Consider the following 24,774-nt stretch of genomic DNA (forward strand, 5'->3'; position numbering starts at 1 on the left):
TTAAACTGAAGTATAGTCCTTTGCAGTTTACATCTCCATTTCCCATTACTCTTCCCCCCACCCCCTTTTTTTGAGATAGAGTCTCACTTTGTCACCCTCAGTAGAGTTCTGTGGTGTCATAGCTCACAGTAACCTCAAACTCTTGGGCTCAAGTGACTCTCTTACTCAATCTCCCTAGTAGCTGGGATGACAGGCGCCCGCCACAACACCCAGCTAGTTTTAGAGATGGCGGTCTCAATCTTGCCCAGGTTGGTCTTGAACCTGTGAGCTCAGGCAATCCACCAACCTTGGCCTCCCAGAGTTCTAGGAGCCACCACTCCCAGCCCTACTCTTTCCACTTTTTTTAGGTCTTAGTCTTGGTTTCTAAATTTCTCCATACTTGAGGCCTTGGAAACTGAAGCTCAGCTTCATCTGTGTTTAGCAAATTCACTTAAGGTCAAAGCTGACTTTACTGATATTTATCTAAGTTCATCTTTCACTTAGTTTTTGGCCTCTAGATAGTTCTCACTGTCTTGCCAGATTATCTATATATTTTAATTTGTTTTTAAAATAGTCATCATGTTTAGTTCTCTTCACTAGGAATTTATGTCCGGGTATATGCTCTTCCATGCAGAAGTCCAGTGACTCATTTTTTATGTGGACTTCTGACATCTCAAAATGACTTTATTCTTATGCTACAGTTTCCTAAACATGAGGTATTGATACTTGAATACAAAGATAAGGTACATGGTCTTTTTCTGATCCAACTAATTATTTGTTAATAATACTCATTTTTGAAACAGAGAAAGACATTATTATAATAACCTATATTGAAGAATCAGAGTGATTCAGGAGGTCATTTCATGGACAAAAACTATGTTCTGTCTGTAGTTGTAGTTTCTAGGCCCTCTCACACATAATTCTCTCCCTCTTCATTCACAAAATAAATGTTTTAAAAAGGAAAAAGTTTAGGAAAAGAATCAATATGTTCTACACTGAGCATTATCTTTTTAATGAGCCCTTAATAATGAATAGATGTGTGCTTCTGTGTGTATGTATGTGGATTATGATTTTTCAGTTCAGTCCTGGAGAGCATTGAGTGAAGCTGTCTGCCTGCACGCAGCTGCTGCAGACTCTAGGACAGCCTATGGAGGCTCTGCTTGTCACATACAGTGACTTACCATTGTAGGATTTTGCCTTGGGAAAATCTTAGTTGTTCTCTGCCATCAGTAATGGGTTTTTACCAGAGAAAGACATATGCTAGCTGTTAAGTTTCATAGCAGAGATGGAATCAAAACAGAAGTCAATGATTGACTAGCCATTAAGTGTAATATGTACCAATGAATGACTGTGGTATATCAAATGCATTTTAATTATAGATATAAGTGTTGAAGGCCAATGACTGGAAGGTGTGGTTTTGAATTTGTTAAATTAGGACACTTTTTAGTTTCTAACCTGTGGAATTTAGGAATTTTTACAGGTTGGCTATATTGTACTTTTATTTAATTCAGCAAGCATTATTTTCATTTGCCTATTATGTGTCAAATAGGTACTACTTTGTAATGATAAAAAGGTGGCTATGATCTGGCTGATGGCTTTAAGTAGCTCACATTTAACTGGGGATCTGGATATCTAAACCAGTTGTAATGTAGTACATTAAGTGCTCCATTCATGATAGGAACAAAACAGTATAGAGGCCCAGAGGAAGGAATAATCATTTCTACTTCTCAGAGGAGATGGTATTTCAGCCCAGTCAAATGTGTTCAGGCTGAGAAACAATGGGATATGAAGAACATTCAGCAGAGGTGTATAGACTTGTAAAGTCCTGACTTTATTCAAGAATAGTTAGTACTCTAGTATGGCTGGAACATTAAGGTATCTGGGGGGCCATTAAGTTATCTTGGAGCTGGGTTATGAAAGGGACTGAATGCTATTCTTATTATTTAAGCTTTTACTGTAGGTAGTGAGAAAAAAAGTAGGACAACTAATATCATCTTTTTCTTTTCTTTTTTCCTTTTTGAAAAGAAAAACAGTCTCACTTTGTTGCCCTCAGTAGAGTGCAGTGGCATCACAGCTTACAGCAACCTCAAACTCTTGGGCTTAAGCAATTCTCTTGCCTCAGCCTCCTGAGTAACTGGGACTACAGGCACCCACCACAACGCCTGGCTATTTTTTTGTTTTTAGCAGGCTGGGACTGGGTTCGAACCCACCAGTGCTGGTGCATGTGGCCAGCGCCCTACCCACTGAGCTACGGGCGCTGCCCAACATCTTAATATTTTAAAAGATAACCATAGTAATAAATACGTAGAAGAAATTGGAATAGTAAGAATGAAAGGGGAAAAATGCAAAGCAAAACAAAAATCCAGGAATTGGCCCGGTCCAGTGGCTCACACCTGTAATCCTAGCACTCTGAGGCAGGTAGATTGATTGAGTTCATGAGTTCTAGACCAGCCTGAGCAAGATTAAAACCCTGCCTCTACTGAAAACAAAAAACTGAGGCAAGAGAATCACTTGAGCCCAAGAGTTTGAGGTTGCTGTGAACTATGATGCAATAGCACTCTACCAGGGGTGACAAAGTGATACTCTGTCTCAAAAAAAATAAAGAATAATCTATGAATCTACTGTAAATTGGTAGCTTTTCTATTTATTTCACTATAATACATTGGTATAGCTATTCATCTATTCCTGGCAAGACAGATATTGTGCTTTAATTATTTTTACATTCGTATTACTTACCATAGTGCATGTTTTAGCTACAGAATAAATGAATTAGTGAATGAATGTTGAAGACTCTGAACAAGGCATTGGAAATGGAGTAGAATTTTGCAGGGAAAATAGGGCAGACTTAGGGAGAGAAAAGTCAAAGATGACTTGAAAGTTTCTTACCTCTATGATATTTATTATGTTTGTTATGATGCCTTTCACCAAAGTAGGAAACACATAAAACGCTTATCAGGTAACTGAGCATGAGTCCATGTTGGAGAATCTTTATGTGAAGGTCCCATGGAAGAGCTAAGAAATTGGATTTATGAGTCTGCAATCCAGGGAAAAGAGCAAAGCTGGAAATACAAATGTAAGAAACGTAAGCCCATAGATTAATGATTAAAATCAGGGTAGTGGATCACACAGGGCAGGGACATGAAGTAAAAAGATGAGAACATGGGGAATTTGGGGTCACTAATATTTAAGGAGTAGATAAAAGAAGAGAATACAATATGAAAAACTAAAAGACTAGTGGGAAACATAGGATTGTTGATCATTGAAGTCTAGACTGTGAAGTCATTGAGGAGAAAGTTTCAAGGGAAAAGACTATGTTGGTTATTTAATAAATTCAGTAGTTCCCTACATTCAGTAGTGGAAAGATAGCAAGATCTCTCCTATCTGATGTTATATAATTTCAATTCTTAAACCAGTAGGACAATTTCTAGGAAGGAGTGAAGAGAACAAAGAACAAATACTTCTTGGTTCATTTCTCATCTAAGAGAATGGCGCTCTCATTTTTCTAGTGATCATCTTGAAGTACTTTTTTTTCATTATGTGTGTTTATGCATTTCAGTTTCATTGATTACATGCTTTAAAAGGTTTCAATGTGGCCAAGTATTGAGGATGTAACTGTAAGAGCCTTTATGTGGTGGTAAACTTCAGTATTTAATAACTGCTGAAAATGCAGCAGCTTCCCTCTTATTGTATTTGACAGGTTTTTTGTTATTATTTTGATACTTTTTATTTTGCCAAGAGGCATCTCATTCCCAAAGGTATTTTATGCCAGGGAAATTTTATACTACTTTGTATAGAAGGCTAGGTTTTATGTTATCTTTTGAGTGTTCATTTTTAACGTGGGTTATAAATTACTGGGATTACTTAAGCACAATTCATATTGAAATTCCCTATTTTCAAACTGATAATGACCATATGCATTAAAAGAATAGCCCAGAAAACTGCCAGCGAATAATCACCTTTGCCTTTGAGGAACAGTTAAGTCATTGCATCATGCTTGAATTACCATGGGATATATCAGTGGATATATTCATTGATTCATATATGTTTCTTTAAAACAGATTTTTTTCATCCTTTTCAGTAATGAAATTTTCTATGTCTGATATCTTTACCTATACCTACAGAATCCCATTTCTTTGTATAGCTGACTCTGTTAGACTGTCTGTAGTACATGTTCATAGAATGATTACTGGGGGCCATTGAATGGAAATTGACATTTTTGATGGGGCATATGGAGGGTCAGTCACTCTACTTTATGTTTTATATACTGTACTTGACTTAATGAAATAACAGGCCAACACACTAAAGGAGGTAGTTTACTATAGTGGAATGAATATAGATTGGAAGCTAGACTGATCTGGGTTTGAATCCTGGATCTAGTCCATGTCATTGTATGGACAAACTTATTTCACCTGTCTGAGCCTAAGTTTTGGTATTATAAAAATAGGATACTTACTCTGAAGTGTTATGATAATTAAGTGTTAAAGATACATGATCTAAGATACTCAAGAAATAGAAGATAATATACAATAATCAACATCATTAAAATAACTAGTATTAGAAAGGAAATTAAATATTTGCTCTGTGCGCTATTACTAAATAGTAAGTTATACATGTCATACAAATACATGGGGAGATTTAAAAGTGATTTCTTTTTAAATAAAACTTAAAACCGAAATTTAATGGAACTGTTAATTTGGCAATTATGTTGGACGTTATCACTTTCTAAAGGCCAGTGACTGTTTCCTGGAACTCTTTCACTTCCTACATAACACCGTGCTCCCTACTAGGAACTTAACTATTTCATTAATTGTATTGCATTGAAATTGTTTGAGGCAGCATGATTTTTTTTTTCACTAAAAGGACCCAGAAAATTTCATTCTTTTATTAGAATATTTTCTTTTAGTAAGACTACGAGTACAGTCTATAAGTTGAGAAAGCCACCTATCGTTTTATTGGGAGGCTACCGGGAAGCTTTATGACTTCCATTAGATCTGCATAGTGTCAGATTTCTCTCATTCAGGACACCATCGGTATCCTGACAGCCATTTTATTTTCTTTAGGTAATGTTGTAGATAATAAATACTTCAGATTTTAGTTTAGCCCTGAGGTGAGAGAATTAAATTGTGCTCTAATCTTCATTAGCAATTTGTTATCCAGTAACTTTTTTTTGGCCAGGGCTGGGTTTGAACCCACCACCTCCAGCATAAGGGGCTGGCACCCTACCCCTTTGAGCCACAGGGGCCCGCCCCCAGTAACTTTTTGTATGCTAATAAAAATGTCATAGATTGCTGCTTCTGTGGCATTTACCATTGAATATACCACTTTTCTTCATTTGTTGGAACATACAGATGGAGTTGTTGTATTTCTTTGCTAGAAAGATTGACAGGGCCTGTGGGTCATGCTTGTTGTATAAACATTTGGTTCTCTAAAACAATAATTTTTAGCCTAGTTCTGTTGGTATTGCTACATAACTATTTTTGTCTTCCTATGACACTGGGGAATGCTATTTTGTCATTAGTAAAAAGAGGGTGTGGTACTTGCTTACTGTCTGTGTGGACTTTATTTTCCTGGTTGATTTCATTAAAGAGCAATTCCAGGAAGCTTTGGGCCATTGTATCACCTTGTCTCATTCCATTATAGATATTGATGCAACATGGGTCGCTGAACAGTATAATCTCTTTTGCACAGTTTGTATTGATCTTGTCCAGTAAATCACTGTATGCTGGGTTTGTTCTGAAATCATTTGGGGCATAAAAGCTGTTCTTGAATTTGACAATCAAGTGCCTTCTTGTAATAGATAAACTTACACAAAGCTAGGATTCAGTCATTTTGTTTGTCTCCTTCACAGTTATTTTTCCTACTAAACTTCTAAAGTAAGTGGTCTCTTCTTTTTTGATTCTTAAGACTTCTGTAATCATTGTTCATTTAAAAATCTCTTTATATGATCGAGATGGCATATTTTCTTCAGGTCTTTGTTTTTTTTCTCTTCAGGATTTAGACTATGCTTTTGCCCTTCCTGCTACTTTTGACAAACTATTGATTACTTTCTCTTACTGAAACATTTTTGTTTTTCACTGTTGGGACAATGAATTCTTCTGTTGTTCATACCTTTTTGTTTTTGTTTTTATTTTTTATTGTTGGGGATTCATCGAGGGTACAAAGAACCAGGCTACACTGATTACATTTGTTAGGTAAAGTCCCTCTTATAATTGTGTCCCTCCCGCAAGGGGTGTGTCACCACGACCCCCACCCCACTCCCTCCCTCTCTCTGCTCCCCCGTTCCCCTACCCCCCACCATGAACTAGGTCATCAATTATCCTCATATAAGAATTGAATACATTGGATTCTTCATCATTCTTGTGATGCTTTGCTAAGAAGAATGTGTTCCACCTCATCCAGATTAATACAGAAGATGTAAAGTCTCCATCTTTTTTAGTGGCTGAATAGTATTGCATGGTATACATATACCACAACTTGTTAATCCATTCCTGGATTGGTGGGCTCATACCTTTTTGATTATTGTTTTGTAGTCTTAATCAGCTATTCTTTCTTCTCTGAGCCCAAGATGGGCTCAGGCTTTAGTTACATCTTGAAGACAGAAGATTGTCACATCTACATTTGTCTTCCTGTATCTTTATCATTTTCCCACTCTAATAGTTCACATATTTCAGTCTCATAATATATTTCCCGAGTATCATTTTCCAGATATGTTGAAATTTGAGATGGATGTGGGAGATAATATTGTATCAAGCGTGTTCTCTTCTTTATGAGTTTGTGATTTAGGTAAGGAAATAAGGTACATACATGAGCATCAATTAAGGAGGGTAGCAAGTGGAAAATACTTTATTAGTGTTGTAGGTAGGTGAAGAATGTAGTGGTAGTTGGAGAAGTTTTCATAGAGAAAGTGACACTTTATTTGAGGCTGAATGGATAAGTAAAGGTTTAACAGCAGAGATATAAAAGGAGGTGGACTGAAAATATTTCACAGCCATTTAGGATTCCTGTTGTACCTTTTTTGTCTTTAGCTATACTTGTCCTAGGTAAATAATAGGCAAAAAATCACTTATAATTAGAACCTGTAATCTTTTCCTCTGTATTAAGCATACAGAATAACAGTATGTATAACTCGTGTTATACCCATAATGTGTAAAAAAAATTATTTTGGAAGATGTACTTTAAGGACGATGTTAATTAGGTATAACCATTTTATTTTCTATACCCATTTATATCTACTACATCAGATGTGCCTCAGTTTTCTTTGAATAGTGCACTAGATACCAGATCTATCCTTTGAAATGTCTTATGAGATTAGTTTCAAGAGATCTAAATGGAAGGGTAGATATACATTTGATGCCATATATAGTCATACATTCACATAGTACTTCTTTTTTTTTTGAGGCAGAGTCTCAACCTGTCACACTAGGTAGAGTGCCATGGTGTCACAGCTCACAAGCAATCTCAAACTTTTGCAGCCTCCCAAGTAGCTGGGACTACAGGTACCTGCCACAATGCCCGGCTATGTTTTTATTGCGGTTGCCGTTGTTGTTTTAGCTGACTGTGGCCAATTTTGAACCTGCCAGCCTCCATGTATGTGGCCGATGCCCTACCCACTGAGCAATGGGTGCCACACACATTCTACTTTTGATTCCCCCAAAACACAGTTACTAATGACTTACTTTGGAAAGCCTTACTGATAACATAAACAGTTGATTAACATATTTTATATGTTATGTGTATTATATTTACATATTGTATTCTTATTATAAAGTGAGCTAGAATAAAGAAAATATTATTAAGAAAATCATAAGGAAGAGAAAATACATATTCTATTCATTTAGTGGAAGTGGGTCATGATAATGGTCTTCTTCCTCTTTGTCTTCATGTTAAGTAGGCAGAATAAGAAGCAGAAGAGGAGGCGTTGGTGTTGTCTTAGGGGTGCCAGAGGGGGGAAGAAAATCCATGCATGAGTGGATCTGCACAGTTCAAACTTGTATTATTCAAGGGCAAACTGTATTAGTACTTGTTTTGTTCTTGTTCATGGATTGTCACCCTCAACTTTGGAGTTCATGTGCTTTAAGAGATATTTTTGAATGAGTTTCCAGTAAGAAGCAGGAATCTTTCATTTCTTATAAGCCAGTTTGAAGATTTTAATTTGATTGTATTTCTTTATGACACTAATGTTCCTGACTTTATGTATTGGCGTACTGCTCCATCTCTGAAGTTATAACCAGTGCTTAAGTTCAGATTCAAAGTGTTCTGTGCTAAAAGCAGACGCACACTTTGGTGGCAGCCATGTGAGAAGCAACAATGATCTCCCACAGTGATAGGTCTGAAGTGGCTGGGGTGAAGTAAAGGCCAGCCTAATGGTGAGCACAGCAGGTTTGAAATACTTTGCGAAGAAAAAAAGTCAGCAGGTTGCTGTCCTGATACAGTCAAATTTATTTGCTGTCTGAGACTATTAGCTGCTTCTTACCTGGGCTATTACCTTCTCTTTTATCTTCACTAAGCTTCCAGTAAAACCTTCAATTAGAGGTATTTCTGATTTTTTTTATATATATAAATCAGGATTCATTCTACGCTTTATAAGTTTTTTTTTCTTTTCTTTTTTTTTTTAAACTTTATATGGTAATAGCTCTATCTGTAGTCTATAAATTTTGGAAAACTAGTAAGAATTTTAGGGGCCAAAAATTGAAGATAGGTATACATTTTAGTTTTGCTTTTCCCTGAGATTTAGTGTTAAATCATAATAATTGCTTTCATCTTATCTATGCCTTTATAAACAGCACAGGACCCTCTATTATCTAATTCTTGGCCTCAAAAATTAATAAAAGGTACACAGTAGGCAATTACCAATTATTCTACAATAAATGACTAGACTTATGTTCTTGTTCAATATTACATCTTTTGTAGTAATATTAAAAATGCTCTACAGCACTGAATATATTATTATTAAAAGCTAGTTTTCAAAGGAGAGTTTCCTATAGCTGGGCCCTCTTCCAAGAACTCTTTTTTTTTTCTATTTTAATTTTTTTTTTAATTTGTGAAAGCTTTCAATCCAAACTGTTTCTGGCATTTAGTAGAATAAAGTACCTCATGGAAGCTCATTGTTAAACTGAAGCTGCCTAACTATATCAAATATAATCTATTTCATGATACACACACGCAGAGGCACACACACCAGTTGTGATTATCAGTGACCCAGTATTTAACTGAGCAACTGAGCTAACCTATTGACTAGGTTATGGACAAGTTGACTCCATTTGTGTTGATACACAGCTTACATGTTGAACTCAGGTTATCATTATTTTCATTGTTTATAGGTAGTATCGGCATGCTATAGAGCTAGGAATATAACTGAAATTGACCTTAACCTAAAACAGGGTACTGTATTTAAGAAAATACACTTTCACTAGAGTTTGGTTCTTAAGATTTGTTGTTCTAAATTACATAAGCTTTAAACTGACTATAGGGTGTGCAAAAACAATGAAACTAAACTATGGTATTCTTGCTTAGCATTTTTGTCTAGTTCAACTCTGAATTCTGGTTAGACAGAATTTTCCCTTTTTTGAAGACTCCAGTGTTTATTGAATGAAATATTTTCTATCTTCTTTTTCACATATTTCAAATCTTTGCCTGCCTTGATTGTTTTCAGTGGCCTGGGAAAATAGGAGTGTTTGTATAGTAAGCAAGAATAAATTAATGTTTCAACTACCTTTTACTTTCCTTTTTGATAGGAGATTGTTTTTTTCTTTGTCATCTCTTCTGCCCTTGTGAGAACTGCACTTACAAGAGAAGAGAGAGGCAATGGTATCTAATATTTATTTTAGTATTTATTATGTACATAGTTTTAATTAATGCATGAAATGCATTCTTATTTATTCCCCAAACTTCTATATCCCTAGCAGAGTCACAGAGTAAACAGAATGTATCTTGAGGATCCTTGGCTTTCTCTTAAAATCTCATTTGTTGCTACTGTGAGCCAACTTTTTTTTGAGACAGAGCCTCAAGCTATTGCCCTGGGTAGAGTGCTGTGGCATCACAGCTCACAGCAACCTCCAACTCCAAGTGATTCTCTTGCCTCAGCCTTCCGAGTAGCTGGGACTACAGGCGCCCGCCACAACGCCCGGCTATTTTTTGGTTGTAGTTGTCATTGTCTGGCAGGCCTAGGCTACATTCGAACCTGCCAGCTGTGGTGTATGTGGCTGGTGCCATATTTCCTTGAGCTATAAGCACTGAGCCATGAGCCAACTTTTGACCAAGTATTTGCCTTCAGTGTTAGATTTGGAGATATGGAAGAAATTACAAAGGGAAACTTCATCAATTAGTGTGGACAATACTTTCAGTTTTCTATTTGGGAAGTATTTTATTGAGCTGTTACAGTGCTGTGCTATGTGCTATAGAGCAGTTTTTCCAAACCTTGCTAATAGCCAGAATTAACTCGGTATTTTTAAGTGATAAAGATCTGAGGCCCTTTCTGTGGAAATTCCAACATTCTGATTTAGTAGATATGGTTGTGTTAGAATTAGATTACAAGTAGGTGAGACAATAGGAGGAAAGGACACAGAGATGGTATTTGACATTTTTCTAAGAAGCTTGAGAGTATAGCAGAGAGGATTATCGGTGCAGAAGTAAGAGAGGGTTATGAGTCTGTTTGTCCTAAGGAGAATTTAAATTTTATATGAATCTTACTCTTATCATGTCTTTCCACATTTCTGAAATGATTTCAAATATTACTTTTCTGCTTTCATGTAGTCGCCAACAGACTAAACTTGACTTCAAAAAGAAAGAAAGAAGTGGAAAGTTTAAGTACTTCCTCTCTTACCCTTCCCAAATTTTTTTAATGCTCTGATCATCTTCAACAGAATATACTGATGTGGTTTCTGAACTAAAGAAAATTACTGCAGAAAGATAAAATTGAAATCAGTTGGAATCCAAACCAGGAAAACAGGGACAATGTAACTCTGGTTGTTTCCCATTGAGCTCAGTCAGCAACAAACCAAACTGAGATATTCAAGAGTATTTTTATGTGTATAGAGTAAAAAACTGCATTATATTAAATTCAAAGGTCTGATTTATGTACTTTTTTTATAGAACATGGTTTTTCATTTTATTATAAACCGATGTATCCCAAGTGAAGCATTACTAAGCAATGTACCTCCATATGAGTTCTCATTCAACCCCAATAATTATTAGATGGTAAAAACTAATTTTATAATTTTTATTAAGATTGATTTGCTCTTATGGTCATTTTCTTATAGACATGAAAAAATTACATGAACAATATATGGAGACTACCATAAAGGACCCTAGGTTATGGGATCAAACAATTAATCCCTGTAGGATTGACACATTTGAAAATCTATGAGGAGTAGAAATGTGTTTGATTATGTGTACCATATTACAAAAACAGAATTATCAGTCAAGTATTGTAGCAAGGGATATTTTGAGTATTTACTCACATTTTCCAAAGTGGAAACAAGAATAAATGAGCCCTAATTACAGAAGGGAAAGGATAAGGAACAAGACACTTATTGAGCATCTATTATGTCAGGGTTGCAAACTAGAGCCTGCAGGCCAAACATGGTCAGCCACCTATTATTTCTTATACAAGACGTTACTGAAATGCTGCCATGCTTATTCATTTACTTATTATTTATGGCTGCCTTCACAATGCAATCAATGGCAGAGTTGAGTTGTTACAATAGAAGTCTGTGTGGCGCTATACAGAAAAAGTTTGCTGACCTTTATCTTATATTACAACTTTTACACGTTTGTTCCATTTCTTTCTCACAACACTGCTATGAAGCAGGTGTCATTAGCCATGTGGTATATGTATTCTAAATTTTCTATACTTCACAGCTGATAAATATTTTCTTGTTAATAGCTGCAACCTCGGTTATAAACCTCTGCCTATATGATTCCTAGAATTTGTCTCAGGTTCTTTTCTAAGGCTTTCCTGGGTGAGTCTGGTAGTATATGAGGGCTGGTGGGTGGGTAGAAATGATCACAAACTAGTCAGCTACTGTTCTTTTGGCTTGGGCTTATTCATCACACCTGCGTCTACCGTGTCCATATTGTTCCACTCTGCCCAACGATTTTTTACATCTGATGACTTCTATGAGCCCTTGGATCCCTGACAGCCTCCAGAGCTCTCACTCTAGTTCTGTGTTCATAAGTTACATAAAAATCACTTTATAAGACTGGACTAGGTAGGTTTGGAACACCTACCCCAAGCTACTACTCCATCTGTATTCTTTGATATTTCTTTTCCCCTGCAACTATAAAAAACTAAAAAATTCCCAGCACTTTCTGCAAGGATCACTGACTACCAAATTCAGAAATCCAATTTGGACAAGTAAGGATACAAAGCCATGTATAGAAAAAAGAAACCACAGCTTTGATTTAATATTCAGGAAGGCACAGGAAAGCACTTTGGTTAGTCCGTAAGAACTATATGAGTATTAAAACCACAGGATATCTTCAGCATCTCCGCTGAACCTTCTTATCTCAAATTATTTAATAATAAATATATAGGAGGCAGTATATCTATAAAGAATTGTGGAGCCTACTGGCAAAAGCAGATGTTTCAGGGCCACACAGCCTAGAATTAAATTCTACCTTTTGTCATTTCACTTTTCTCTGAGATCTTTCACAAATCTCTGAGGACATCTGTTTTCTTATTCATAAAACAGGAATAATAATACTGGAATGGATTGAATGTTGTCTCACTCCAAAATTCATTATTTTGAAGTTCTAACCTCAGGTATTACTGTATTTGGAGTTGGGGCCTTTACAGGCAGTAATTAAAGTTAGATGAAGGCCGGCACTCTGGCTCATGCCCGTAACACTAGCATACTGGAAGGCTGAGGGTGGTGGATTGCCTAAACTCAGGGATTTGAGAGCAGCTAGAGCAAGAGTGAGACACTGTCTTTACTAAAAATAGAAAAACTAGCTGGGCATAGTGGTGGACGCTGGTAGTTCCAGCTACTCAGGAGGCTGAGACAAGAGGATCACTTGAGCCCAACAGTTTGAGGTTGCTGTGAGCTATGATGCCATAGCTCTCTACTGAGGGTGACAGAATAAGACTCTGTCTCAAAAAAATAAATACATACTTACATACATACATAAAATAAAGTTAAATGAGTTCATAAGGGAAGGGCCCTGGTCAGCTAGGAGTAGTATCTTTATAAGAAGAGACACCGGATAGCTCCCTTTCTCTTTCTCCATATACAAACTGGGGAAAGGCCTTTTGAATACACAGGAAGATGATGGCTGTTTACAGTCTAACAGAGACCTCAGAATGAAACCTACCCTGGTGGCCCCTTGACCTTGGACTTCCCACTTTCAGAACTGTGAGAAATAAATTTCTCTTCTTTGAACCATGCAGTCTGTGGTATTTTGGTGATTAGCAGATTAATACAATTACCTACCTTGTAATTGTATTAACTAGCTACTGAGAAAATTCATCCAATGCAGTACCTGATGGTAGTTGTATGTATACTTTTAATTAATATTTACAACCAATATATTCCCAGGTTATATTAATCTTGGGGTAGAAATAAAACCAAGGAAATTGTTACACAAGAAATAAACTTGAATTAGTCTTGGGTCTTCAATTGCAAGAACTAAAGTCCTCTCCGTTTCTTCCTAACTGGTTTAGGAATTTTCCAGGGTAGCTTACTTGGTATATAATGTCTAAGAAGTCCTTGACTTTTATATATTTAACTTTCAAAGTATCCCTGCAGACATTTTAACTAATTGGAACTCTTAAATTACTTTTCATACAGTGAATTCAGGCATTTTTATAGACACACGATAATGCTGTATGCCAACCAATAGTTCTGTTTTTGTAGCAGCATTGCTATTTTTGCATGTACAGGAGATGTTTGTGCAGATATTTTAATATTTTATTATTATTTGATTTTCTTTTATAAATAGGAAAATGAATGTGTTTTTACCAGTGGTGAGAAATAATAGGTGTTACTTAACATGATATGTCCTCCAGATTCATTCTTATTATTGCAAATCACAGAATTTCATTCTTTTTAAAGACTGAAGAATATTTTGTTTTGTATATATGCAGTAGAACCTCTGTAAATTGACCACCCAAGGGACTTTAAGAAACATACGGAGGTGATCAACATGAGGAACTAGGTCTACTGGTATGTGGTACATGTCCATTCTATGAAAATTAGGTCAAGTTAAGGAAGTGATCAATGTATGGTAGTGGTCAACTATGGAGTTTCTACTATACAGCATTTTAAAACTCCATTCATCATTGATGGATACTTAGGTTGTTTTCATGTCTTGGCTATTGTGAATAATGCTACAATGAACATGGGAGTGCCAGCCACAGAAAGACAAATATTGGCATGATCTCAGTTTTATGTAAGATCTAAAAAAAGTTGAACTGATAGATAGAGAGTAGAATGGTGGTTACCAGAGGCTGGGGACTGGGAGGAGGAATAGGCAAAGGGGAAAGTAGGTCAAAGGATACAAAGTTTCAATTAGACAGGAGGAGTAAGTTTCATTTATGAGCTATTGCATAGTGTGATAACTGTAATTAATAATTATTTCAAAATTACTAAAATAATAGATTGTCACCAAAAAATGTTAAGTAGGTAAGGTTGCTGTGATATGATAATTATGATATGATATGATATGACATTTAGCCTCATTTAATCATTTTACAATGTATACATATATCAAAACATCACATTGTATTCTGCAAATATATACAATTATTATTTGTCCATTAAAATAGAATATAATAAAGAAATGTGGCTTTTAAACATAATACAGTTGTGAAGAAGATGGAATTCATTAACCGTGTTGAAAGCAGAGCTTCTTTAAATCCCCAACGACTCATAACGTATTTGTTAAAATTTTGCTTATTTCATACATCCTAGTGTTCCTCTAGGCTGCTAGAGACTGGTTATGAGATTACTGTGGTGCGTATCATTTTGCTCCTTGTCTGCTTTGACTGTTATTGGTGCTATTTGGAAGCTTAGACTTCCTTTCTCTGGTGCGATCTTTTTTTTTTTTTTTTTTTTGTACGAAAGGTTTTTATTGGTGAGGGAGGAATGCAGCAGAACAGCACCAAAGAGGAGAGAAAAGAAGAGAGAGGGGAGAAAAGAGAGAGAGAGGAAAAAGAGAGGGGGAGAGAGAGAGAGAGGAGAGACTGAGACAGAGAGAGAGAAGAGAGAGGAGAAGAGAGGAGGGGAGAGAGAGAGACTCTCTGGTGCAATCTTGACTGGACAAAGTACATTCCCCCAATTTGTGCCACAGAGCATTTCTCTGCTATGCATTCATATATTAGAGGCATTAGTGATGCAATCACTATGTTTCTTTTTCTCTTCATTTTTGGTATAGATATTTACATGGTTAAAAATCCATCAGGCAGAAAATAGTAGAATGAAAGGCCTTCCTCTCACCTCTGTCCTCCACCTACTTAGTTCTTTTTCTAAAAGTAACTAATGTATTAACTTCTTGTACATCCTCCCAGTAATATTTTATGCATATACCAGTAAATATTCTTCCCTCTTTTTTCCATATATGGTAACATATACTACACAGTCTTATATATATTATTTCACCAGTAATGCTTATTAAAGGTAATTCCATATTATTCCATAAAGAGCTTCCTGGGTCACTAATATAGCAGCAGAGTGTAGACCATGAGTATAGTGTAGTTTAATTAAGCAGTCTTCTCTTGATGAGCTTTTGGGGGACATTTCAAATCTTTTGCTATTATATACATTGCCCAGTGTACTATAATTTATTAAATCTATCTCCAGTTGGTAAAAATTCATAATTTTTTGCTGTTAACAATACTGGAATACATTACTTTATATATAAACCATCTTGTACCAGTGGGAATGTATATATGTAAGATAAATTCTAAAGTGATTGAAGTGCCTGTTCTTTCCGAGGCACAATACTAGATGCTAGTGTATAACACTGAACAAAAGAAGTCACAGATTCTCTTTCTAATGGAGCTTAACTCAAGTGGAAGGTATAAATAATAAGTAAGACATGTACTATGTTGGATGATGATAATTTCTAAGGAGAAAAATGAAGCAGGCAAAGAGAAAAGGGAAGGCCAAGAGGGAGGAGTTGTGATGTTGAGCTATATTATCTTTAAGGGCGAGAGTGATGAAGCCAGGGACAGGCTGGTGATGACAGAACATCAAGTATAAAGGCCCTGCTTATAGAGAGTTGGTTTCATATATTTCAAAAGCAGAGAGGAAGTTACTGTGGCTGGTGTAGAGAGAATGAGAGGAAAGTAGTAGGGAATGAGGTCCAAGTACCTAAGCAACAGGCCTGAAATAAAGTAGGGTACTCTAGGCTATTACTGAAGAATTATTTTCTCTATGAGTAAGATAGGAAACCATTGGAGGGTTTTGAACAGAAGTGTAACATTAATTAATTAATTTGCAGGGTAGAAAGAAGGGGTGGGGAGCAGAATGGAGCCTGGTTATGAGGTTACTGCAATAACCCAGGCTCCAAGTGACAATAGCTAGTAACACTTCCATAATAATGGAGGTGATGAGAGGTGAATTAATATTGGATTTGTTAAAGACTGGAATGTGGTCTATGAGAGAGAAGAGTTTTTGACAACTCCATATTTTTTTTCTTCGCTTGAACAATTGGAAGGGCTGAGTTGCCATTTGTTGATATGGTGAAGAGTGTGAGAGGAAAAGGTTTGAGAGTAAAATTAGGAGTTTGGTTTGGGATGTGGTAAATTTGAGAAGTGTATTAGACAACCAAGTGGAAGTTACCAGAAGACAAGGAGGAGCTAGCAAAGTAGCTTCTTCGAGGATAAGCATTTTCCCAGCAGTTAAACTTTGATAAATCCCTGGTAGAATCTACATCAGTAATCTTCTAAACATGCTCAGATTTACATGAAACCAAGACTTTAAAAATCCTACATTGTCAAGTTGAGGCCCTGGCTACAAATATTATGGGGTGTTACTTTGTTTAGTCTTATTTAGCAAGGTTAACTGCATTCTGCATTAAACTACCTTGAGTGCAGGATTTGCACCAGGCTAAGATGGACCATATTAAATCAGAAAAGCCTGGGTGTGATGTATGCCCAAACTATATTCTTAAAAGGAATGTCCTCTTGGGGGGTTGCAGTGCATGGCACACCTCTTAGGGATGGGACACAATTACAAGAGGGACTTGATCTAACAAATGTAATCAGTGTAACCTAATTCTTTGTACTGTCAATGAATCCCAAACAATGGGGAGAGAAAAAAAGCTTACAGAATAAGGATATAAAGAAAGAAAATATTTTTGTACAGCTGTGCAATGTGTTTATGGTGTAATCTGTGTTATTTCACAGGAGTCAAAAAGTTAAAAAGATTAAAAATGCATAAAGTTAAAAAGTTACACTAATCTAAAGTTAATTTATTATTAAAGAGAGACATTTTTATCCTTTTAACACAACCTTAGCATACAGTGCTTATAGTCATGTCCTAGGCCTTCACTTCCACTGAGTACTCACTGACTCACCCAGAACAACTTCCATTTCTCCAAGTTCAATTCATGGTTAATGCCCTATGCAGGTGTACCATGTTTTATCTTGTGCATCATAATTTTACTGTACCTTTTCTATGTTTACATATGCTTAGATATACAAATATTGTACTTACTATTGTGCTACAGTTGTCTGTAGTACTCAGTTCAGTAGCATGCTGAATGAATGATTTTGTTTGTAACCTAGGAGCAAGAGGCTATACTATATATGTTAGGTGTGTAGTAGGCTGTACTATCTAGGTTTATGCTGTGATGTTCACACAATGACCAAATTGACTAAGGATGATGTATCCCTGTCATTAAGAGACGTATGATTATACTGATTTGAGATAAGAGCCATACTTCAATTCTGGTGTTTAAATTACCACGTTAGAGAATGGAAATTCTTCCCTAGAACCTCTAGACAACTTAATTTGTCCTTCCTAAAATATACGTTACCTGCAGAGCTATTGAGGCCCATTTGAAAATATACAGCATTACCTATGCATGTTGTTAAACATAGTGTTCTGGTGACATTTAGCAGTGTTCAGTAATTGGCTTAATGAACAGGTGTACAAGTATATTAGTTATGCAGATGTTAATTTGCAGTAACATGTGCTTCCTGATTTTGAAGGGGGGTTCCTTGTACAAACTACAACCAGGAAGGTCTGTTCCTTAATTAGGAAATTGTTACAAAGTAGGTGTGTGTTATCCCCACCGTTAGAACCATTAGTCTTGTTTAACGTGCTCTGAACTTAAGGAACACTCCTGGTAATGCCATTCCTAGTGCTTCAGGAACTACGCAGGTGTCAGAATGAAATCTACCTTTCTGTGGGATGCCTTAGTTACTGTGCAGCTGTAGGCAACTTGGAAAAGGGAAGCTTCACAGCTGTAATAGGTAGCATGTAATGGGAGAAAGAAATGCAATCTCTTAGTGCATATTGCATCAGCTATTCCTCTCAAGGTTTGGTAAACAAATGTGCTCATTTGCACAAAACAAACTCAATAATAATTGAACACAAACTTCTGATTGTTTACCAGACTGACTATTCTTGCATTTTTTGCTGCTGTCTTTCATATTGTTTGTGATTCCTCACCACTTGTGGTCCTTCGGACTTCCTAGGCTCACAATTATAAACTACAAAAATTGATGGGAATATTTTGGTAATTTAGTCATATAATTTTTGTTTTTATGTTGAAAAATGGAAAATTAGATAGGTGAATACAATAAACACCCATCTCTCAGCCACCCAGAATGAACAGAAGTTAACATTTAATTATACCTACTTCAGTTATATATACATTTTTTATTGTTTCAGGTTAATTGAGAGTACAAAGAATTAGGTTACACTGTTTTTATTTGCTAGGTAAAGTCCCTTGTATAATTGTGTTCCACCCCCAAGAGGTGTGCTATACACAATAACATTGTGCCCCTCAAGTATGAGTACCCCCCATCTTCTTCCCTCCTCCCTTCTCCCCACTCTCTTGTTCCTCTGCCCCAAACCTTGAAATGAGTTGAGTTTTTCTCTTATTTGTGTATATATTGGATCGTCTACTGGCTTCATATTAGAATTGATTACATTGGATTCTTGCTTCTCCTTTCTTTGATACTTTGCTAAGAAGAATGTGTTTCAACTCTGTCCAAGTTAATGTAAAAGATATAAAGTCTCCATCTTTTATGGTGGCTGAATGGTATTCCATGGTATCACATACCACAGCTTGTTAATTCATTCCTGGGTTGGTGGGCATTTAGGTTGTTTCCACATTTTGGTGATTATAAACTGAGCCGTGATGAACAGTCTAGTGCAAATGTCCTTATGATAAAAGGATTCTTTTTCCTTCTGGGTAGATGCCTAGTAATGGGATTCCAGGATCACATGAGAGGTCTAATTTGAGATCTTTGAGGATTCTGCATACTTCCTTCCAAAAATGTTGTATTAGTTTTCAATCCCACCAGCAGGGTAAAAATGTTCCCTTCTCTCCACATCCATGCCAGCATCCACAGCTTTGAGACTTTGTGATATGGGCTATTCTCACTGGGGTTAGGTGATATCTCAGGGTGGTTTTCATTTCCATTTCTCTGATGATCAGGGACGATGAGCATTTTTTCAAATGTTCGTTAGCCATTCATCTGTCTTCCACAGACAAGGTTCTGTTCATGTCTTTTGCTCAGTAATAAATAGGATTGTTTGCTCTTTTTTTGTTGATTAATTTAAGCTCTCTGTAGATTCTGGTTATCCACCCTTTGTCAGATTCATACCCTGCAGATATCTTTTCCCATTCCCAAGGTCGTCTTTTTGCTTTGTCATGTCCTTATCTGTGCAGAAGTTTTTCAGATTAATTAAGCCCCATTGGTTTATTTTTGTTGTTGTTGTGATGGCCATGGAAGTCTGTCATAAAGTCTTTCCTCAGTCCAACGTCATCAAGAGTTTTTTCCACACTTTTTTCTAAGATTTTTATCGTCTTCATGCCTTATATTTAAATTGTTTATCCATCTTGAGTCAATTTTTGTAAGTAGTGAAAAGTGTGAGTCCAGTTTCAGTCTTTTACATGTGGTTATCCAATTCTCTCAGCCCCATTTGTTGAATAGGGATTCTTATCCTCACTGTATGTTTTTCGTTTGTTTATCAAAGATCAGGTGGCAAATAGAGACTGGTTTCATCTCTTTGCTTTCCATTCTGTTCCATATGTCTGTGTCTTAATATTTGTGTCAATACCATGCTGTTTTGATTACTGTGGACTTGTAATATAGCCTAAAGTCTGGTAGGGTGATGCCTCCACTTTGTTTTTATTACTAAGAATAACCTTGGCTATATGGGCTTTTCCTGGTTCCATACTAAACAAAGTACTATATTTTTCTAGTTCTTCAAAGTATAATGTTGGTATTTTAGTGGGGATTGCACTGAAACTGTAGATTGCTTTTGGTAGTTTAGACATTTTAACAATTTGATTCTTCCTACCCAAGAGCATGGTATATTCTTCCATTTGTTAATGTCTTCTATTTCTTTTCTTTTCTTTTTTTTTTTTTTTTTGAGACAGAGTCTCAAGCTGTTGCCCTGGGTAGAGTGCTGTGGGAACACAGCTTATAGCAACCTCAAACCTCATACTCTTGGGCCTACGTAATTCTCTTGTTTCAGCCTCTTAAGTAGCTGGGACTATAGGTGCCTGCCACAACACCCGGCTATACTTTTTGTTGTTGTTTCAGTTCTCATTGTTGTTGAGCTGGCCTGGGCTGGATTCGAACCTGCATCCTGAGTGTATATGGCCGGCACCCTACTCACTGAGCTACAGGTGCCAAACCTAAGAGATCTATTTCTTATTGGTTAAGTCTAGGGAGATGGTTTAATTCCAGGGATGTGGTCAATATTCTCCACATTGTCAAATTTGTGAGCATAGAGGTTTTTGTAGGAGTGAGAGATAATCTGTTGTATCTCTGTGGTATCAGTTGTCATTTCCCCATTTTCATTTCTGACTGAGGTTATTAAAGTTTTTACTTTTCTATTTCTGGTTAATCTGGCCAGTGGTTTATCAATTTTATTTATCTTTTGAAGAACCAACTTCATTTAATTTTTTTTTTACCATCTCATGTGAAATCTTTATTTTAAATTTATTACAATGTTGTCAAAACATCAGAAAGGCAAAGAGAATAAGGTCACAAAACTTATCATCTGAATGATTCTTTTGTTTCCAAATTCATTTATTTCTGATTTAATTTTGGGTATTTGTTTTCTTCTGCTGGGTTTGAGATTGAATTTCTCTTCCTTTTTCATTTTTTTAAGATCATTCATTAGATTGTTGATGTGCTCTCTTTCTATTTTTCAGGAGTAGCCATGTAATGTGTTAAAGTTCCCTCTTAGGACTGCTTTTGCTGTGTCCCACAGGTTTTGGTATCTTGTGTCTTCATTGTTGTTATGGTCAAGGAAGTTAATGATTTTTTCTTTTATCTCTTCCTTGACCCAACTGTCATTCAGAATAAGGTTATTTAGTTTCCATGCCTTTGTGTGTGGATGAAAATGTTTGTTGGAGTTGAATTCCACCTTTATTGCCTTGTGGTCTAAAAGATACAAGGTATGTTTTCAATTCTTTTGATTTTTGTTGAGGTTTGATATGAGTCTTCTACATATGTCTATTAAGCCCATTTGTTCTAGGGTCACATTTAAGTTCCTTGTATCTTTATTTAGTTTCTGTTTAAAGGATCTGTCTAGCTCTGTAAGAGGGGTGTTAAAGTCCCCCTACTATTATGATGTTATAGAATATCATATTACTCACCCTAATTAAGGTCTGTTTCATAAATCTGGGAGCATTTAAGTTGGGTGCATAAATATTTAGAACTTAAATGTCCTCTTGTATAGTTCTCTTGATGAATATGAATTGTCTTTGTCTTTTTTTATTTTAGTTGCTTTAAATCCATTTGTATCTGAAAATAAGGTTGAAACCCTCCTTTTCTAATTTCCATTTGTCTGAAATATTGTCTTTCATCCCTTCACCCTGAGTCTTCTGAGGCTAGGTGTGTTTCCTGTACATAGCATATGGGGGGTGGGGTGTTTGTGCTTTTTTTATACAACCAGTGAATCTATGCCTCTTCAGTGGGGAATTTGAGACATTAACAATTATTGAGAAAATTGATAAGTGTGGTGGAGTTCTATTCACCTTATTTTGTGAAAGTCCATTGCTTAGTTTTGTATTTTTTTAACTCAAAGTTAACAATTTTATTTTCACATTTCATAATACAAATGAAAACTTCCCCCTTTTTTGGTTCCACTTCTTCCCTTCAAAACTATTCTCTCTTTGATAGGAAGGGGGAGCAAGTCTTCTTTATCATGCTATTAAGAAAACACCCAGAGTCACAGCACCATGATCGTCTAGTGAAGCAGAATAAGTAATATATAATTGACATAAAGAAAACTCCCGTCTATCCTTATCTGTCTGGTTGAGTCATTCCAGGAAGAGTAGGCACCGTCATGGGATGAGCAGGGGGGCCTCATCATTGGGGGCTCCAGGCATCATTGGCATGTGACCTCCCATGGGAGGCCTCATTCCGGGAAGAGGAAGAGGAGGAAGACCCATCATTGGCATCATGGGAGGGCCCCCCATATAGGATGCTGACATCATACCAGGATGAGGAGGACACGGAAGACTGGGGGGAGGTAGAATCATCAACCCTGCAGGAGAAAGAGCAGAGAATAGAGTAGAAAGTATTTTTCCTTTCCTTGAAATGCAGCTGTTGTTTTGTCAATCAGGCTCTGGACCTGTTCTTTTATCCATTTCTGATAGTAGTCTTTCACATTCTCTTTGTGCTTCCTCCCACTGCAGTGTGTCTTTTTCAAAGATGAAGAGTCATGGGTGAGATATATATTGCAAGTAGTTACAATAAAACTTGGGCATATTCCCTCCTTGCCATTTGGCAACTCCGTTCTGAGACACCCCGAAATGACACATACAGTAAGCTCCGACGCAACAGGAACCAGCTCCAGTTTTATCTTTTGCATCATTGTAGAAGCTAGGTTTTGTCCTTTAGCTTCTGGGTGTTTAGTTTGCTGGTGGTCCATTGTGATGTTCATGTTAAATAATTGGTCTAAGTATTTCCTGTAGAGCTGGTCTTCTTGTGGCAAGCTTCCTCAATGTTTACATATCAGTGAACAATTTGATTTCCCCATCAATTTTAAAGCTTAGCTTAGCAGGATATAGAATTCTGGGCTGAAAATTATTTTCTTTAAGAAGATTGAATGTGGGTGGCACCTGTGGCTCAGTGGGTGGGGTGCCAGCCCTATGTACTCAGGGTGGCAGGTTTGAACAGGGCCTCAGCCAAATTGCAGCGAGAAAATGGCCAGGTGTTGTGGAGGGCGCCTGTAGTCCCAGCTGCTTGGGAGGCTGGGGCAGGAGAATCACCTGAACCCAGAAGTTGGAGGTTGCTATGGGCTGTGTGATGCCACAGCACTCTACTGAATGCGATAGAGCGAGACTCTGTCTCTTAAAAAAAAAGAAGAAGATGATTAAATGTAGATGATCATTCTCTTCTGACTTGAAAAGTTTCATTTGAGAAGCCTGCTGTTACCCTGATGGATTTGGCCCTATATGTCAATTTTTACTTACTTCTGGCTGCTTGCAAAGTTTTCTCTTTCATCTTGACTTTCGACAGGTTCATGACAATGTGTCTTGGAGAAACTCTGTTCGAGTTGAGACAACCTGGGGTTCAATATCTCTCTGAAAGCAATGTGTTAGAATCTTTGATGATACTTGGGAAATTTTCACTTATGATATCTTCTCGTAGGGCTTCCATTCCTCAGGGACATTCTTCTTCCCCTTCTGGAATATCTATAATTCATGTTTCAATGCTTTTCAAGTCTCATAATTCTCTCAGAGAGTGTTCTCTCTTTCTCTTATTTTTCTGTCTCTTTAGCTGCTTGTGTTAGCTCAAGAGCTTTGTTCTCTAACTCTTTAGATCCTTTTTTCTCTGTGGTCTTATCATTTATTGATATTTTCTACAGCATCTTAATGTTCACTGATTGACTGCTTCAATTCCTTAAGCTCCACTATATCCTTTCTATAGTCTTCATATTTTTCATCCCTTATTTGGTTCAGTTTTTGGATTTCCTTTTCATTATTTTCCACTTTCTCATCAATTTCCTTCATTGTTTTTACCATTCATATTTTATATACCCTTTCTGTCATTTCTAATATTTCTTAATTGGTAGAGTCCTCTGCAGTAGCTACCTCATGATCTCTTGGGGAGATTGCTCTGTTCTGGTTTTTGATGTTGCCAGGATTTTTCTGTTGTTTATTCCTCATGAGTGTTTTCTTTTTTTCTACTTCCTTCCCTTACTTTTGTATTTTCACTTCCTCCTCCTCTTTAACTTACTTTGTCTCTCTCACCTTAGGTGTTGAAGTGTCCTTTTGTGTAGGACTCAAAGGAAGACAAGAGTGAAGAGCAAGAAGGGAAAAAAGATAAAAAAAAGACAAAAGAAAAAGGAAAGGAGGGGTGGGTAAAAGGAAAGGTTGACAAAAAGAAGAGAGGCTCCGAAAGAGAGAGACAGGAGTAATAGTGGTATTTGGTAGTGTTCCTTGACCTACACCTACAATTCTTAGCCTCTGGGAAGCTGGATTGGGTGGGTTCCTCAAGGTCAGGAACTCCTAACTAGCCTAAGTAGAAACAAGACCCCACCTCCACCAAATAGACAAGAAAAAGAAAAATACTATAAAAGCAAGCAAACAAAAAACCTTAAGGGATATAATTGGAGGAGGGGGAAGAATAATAGGAGCAGAAAAGCTAGCAAA

At 36.6% G+C, this 24,774-nt stretch overlaps 1 protein-coding gene across 3 annotated transcripts in view; it reads left to right on the top strand.

Moving 5' to 3' along the window:
- Window positions 1–24,774, top strand: part of DIAPH2 (diaphanous related formin 2) — a 1,060,116-nt gene that overhangs the window by 428,956 nt on the left and 606,386 nt on the right. The gene's annotated exons all lie outside the window — the stretch shown is intronic.

Source organism: Nycticebus coucang, chromosome X, assembly GCF_027406575.1.
Source record: "Nycticebus coucang isolate mNycCou1 chromosome X, mNycCou1.pri, whole genome shotgun sequence".
Taxonomy (NCBI): Eukaryota; Metazoa; Chordata; class Mammalia; order Primates; family Lorisidae; genus Nycticebus; species Nycticebus coucang.